The following is a 3,442-nucleotide window of genomic DNA, read 5'->3' as shown; positions in this document are numbered from 1 at the left end:
CCCTGTAGCGGATTGAGGCTGGCTTCTCGCAGGTCACCTGGTGTAGTTTCATCGTACCCTTCACAGCAGGGACAACTGCTGGGAAGGAAAAAAACAATTAGCCTTTTATGTCTAGAACTAAAACTTATCCTTCATTACCACCTCACACTTCTCATTTCCACTAGCCTTTCAGAACATCTACATCACTGACTTTACACTGGCAGTCCTTCACATGAAACGTGTGTGTGTGTATTTACGCATGTGTGTACTACCTTTCCTTTCTTTTGGCCAGGTAAGTGGCCCTTGCAGCAGGGTCTGCATTGAGTCGTGCTCTGTGGCGAGCCACCTTTTCTTTACTTGAAAGAGCCATCTGTTAAGGGACAAGAGGATAGAAAGCTTATTGTTTGCATTACATAGGCTTACATAGGCTACAATGTACAGTATTATAGAAATGTGAATTCAAATGAATGAATGGATTAATAAATACATATTTAGATATATACATAAATAATTAACCAAATGAATAATTAAACAAATACAAATAAACAAACAAATTAATCTATCGATAAATTCATGGAGAAAAAAAAACACATTTTAACCTGCTGTTTATATTGAACAGTAGGAGTCACTATTTAAACTATAAAAAAATATTATAATCAGCATCACATATACAGCTTTTGGCCCTAAATTTATCAAATTGGCCCTCTAATTTTGTTTTTTAATTGAAATGTCAAATGGTGTAACCGGTTACACCATTTGACATCTTCCTTTTTAGGAGGATGTCAAATGGTGTAACCGGTTACACCATTTGACATTTCAGTTTAAAACCAAAATTTGCAGGCATTATTAAGGACACCTAGGTCAACACTTAACCTTGGTGTGAACATTTAAACACATGTTTTACATTAAATATAATAACTTTGATAAAAATTGTTTAATATTTTTTTTACCGAGGTCATACCATTTGACATGTAACCTTAACAAGCCTGGCCATGGCTTAAAAAAGCTTAATTATGTAAAATTTCAGAGAGAGTTACTAACCTTGACTTGTAGCAGTCAGTGTCTTCAGGGGTCCTTCTCTGTGACATCATATCCTGTCACATGATCTTCTGGCACAATATTTACAAAATGGCCCCTAAAATGCGGTTACACCACTTGACATTTCAAGAGGTTGACCCTGCAGACATGATTCCCCTTATTAATTAAAATATTCTAAACAATGATGTTTCACTACTATTATTTAGTATTAGAAAGTACTTGTGTAAGATTATGCCAAAGTATATTCAAGGTCATTTTGAAGGGAATTTCACATTTTATCAGCAAGTTTTATAACTTGGTACTAAGTTTTTATGGTTACACCATGTTGACAATTTTACCATTATTCTCTTAATATTCTCACAAAATTGGATGAAACCAGAACTTTTAGATTTGGTCTTGAAGAAAATGATGTTTGAAAATGATTTGATAGATTTTTCTCAAATTTTAACACTTTTAAATGTATTTCATCCTCATGTTCACAAAAAAATGAGCGTCTCGTCTTTGACCCACCTGGAATTTTATTCTCAACAATAACAGTATCTGTATTCTTAACAAAATAGCCACATCAATATTTCAAAGACTGAAAAACAGCTACACATTTAAACTAAAACTAGTGTAGGCTGAGGCAACATCAAATTATCAGATGCCTACCAGAACCCTGGCTGTGATCCCTGGCTTTTATCAACAATAATGCAAAGATAAATTATGACACAAAATACAAAAATATTTACAATATACCTGGAATTTGAATCTCAACAATAACAGTATCTGTAATCATAACAAAATAGCCACATCAAAATTTCAAAGACTGAAAAACAGCTACACATTTAAACTAAAACCAGTGTAGGCTGAGGCAACATCCAATTGTCAGATGCCTACCAGACAGTCAGTGTGATCCCTGGCTTTTTCAACAATAACGCAAAGTTAAATTATGACACAAAATACTTTTTTTTTTCCCAATATAACTGGGATTTGATTCTCAACAATAACAGTATCTGTATTCTTAACAAAATAGCCTTGAAGGAGCTAGCCTGTTTTTCATATCTGGACACAGCACGTTTGATTGACTCTACTTTGTCTGCTTGGTCTTTGAAGGTCTTCTCGTGCTTCGTCTCAAAATGACGCTTAACACTTGATGTTCTGCACACAACATTCTCACAGCATAAAGTGCACACAGCACGGTCCTTCACAAATACAAAACCAAACTCTTGTGTCCAGCAGCACTGGAATGGCCTAGTTTTAGCTGCAGCGGGTGTTGCCATTGTTCACAATATCACGCTCTGTCATTAATTTATGTCAGCACGAAGACAGCGGACAGTGCGCTTGAATTTCAAACACTTTGATCTGAAATTCTCCCGCTGCAACCTGACCAATGGCCACACTCCAACATCAAATCCAGTGGTGTCCTCCGGGTCCTAGTGCCGGCAGACAAAAGACGGCTTTTTTTTGCTTTTTTTTAACGGGACAGAAAAAGTGAGTATCGTAACACTGAGGTGCCGTGCCAGTGTTTATTCTGCGGCGTGCCAACCGTGGCACGCGTGCCATAGGTTGCCGACCCCTGCCTTAAACTGTATTAATCCATGTCTAACACATATAGAAGAAGAATGTATTAGTTCTACTGCCCATCTCCATTCATCGTCCGATATGTCCAACTCTAATTCTTCCTCCCATTTCCTTTTTATGTAATCAAGGGATGGGTAAGCCACCCTCTGGATATTCACATAAAGCATAGAAACTGTCCCTTTAAGAGTCGGGTCCATGTCCAATAGCCCATCTATCCACCCACTCTGTGGTAATTCAAGGGATGAGGAGAATGTCTTTCTCACAAAATCTCGAATCTGAAAGTATCTGAAGTAGTTAGTCCTTAAGGGGATTCCATATTCCTTCTCCAGCTGAGCAGCAGACATAAATACACCATCTTTAAACAGATTTTTAACACATTCCACCCCAGCTCTATACCATTCCCTAAACGCTGCTCCCCCAAGGGCCGGAGAAAACAAGTGATTGCCATAAACGGGAGCAGACAGGAGGGCGTTTCTGTTTTTAAAATGAGTTCTGAATTGGACCCAGATTTTGATAGAGTCACGTACAACAGGGTTGTTTGTGTAAAGGTGTTTGCTTAAGGGCAGAGGAGCACAGACCAGGGAGCGTAGGGATACCGGGCTAGATGCATATCTTTCCATATGTACCCACACTGGGGTTTCATCATCATTTAACTGTGAGACCCAAAACAACAGCTTATGTAGGTTAGCAGCCCAATAATAATGCATATAATTTGGTAGGGCCAGGCCGCCCTCTTCTCTCTGCCTCTCTAGGAACTCTCTTCTTATCCGGGGGACTGTTTTTTTCCAAATAAAGGTAGATGTACATTTATTCAGTTCTTTAAAAAAAGATTTAGGAATGAAAATTGGTATTGCCTGGAATA

This window comes from Anoplopoma fimbria, unplaced genomic scaffold, assembly GCF_027596085.1.
Source record: "Anoplopoma fimbria isolate UVic2021 breed Golden Eagle Sablefish unplaced genomic scaffold, Afim_UVic_2022 Un_contig_7825_pilon_pilon, whole genome shotgun sequence".
Lineage (NCBI taxonomy): Eukaryota > Metazoa > Chordata > Actinopteri > Perciformes > Anoplopomatidae > Anoplopoma > Anoplopoma fimbria.
This window is presented reverse-complemented; position numbering follows the sequence as displayed.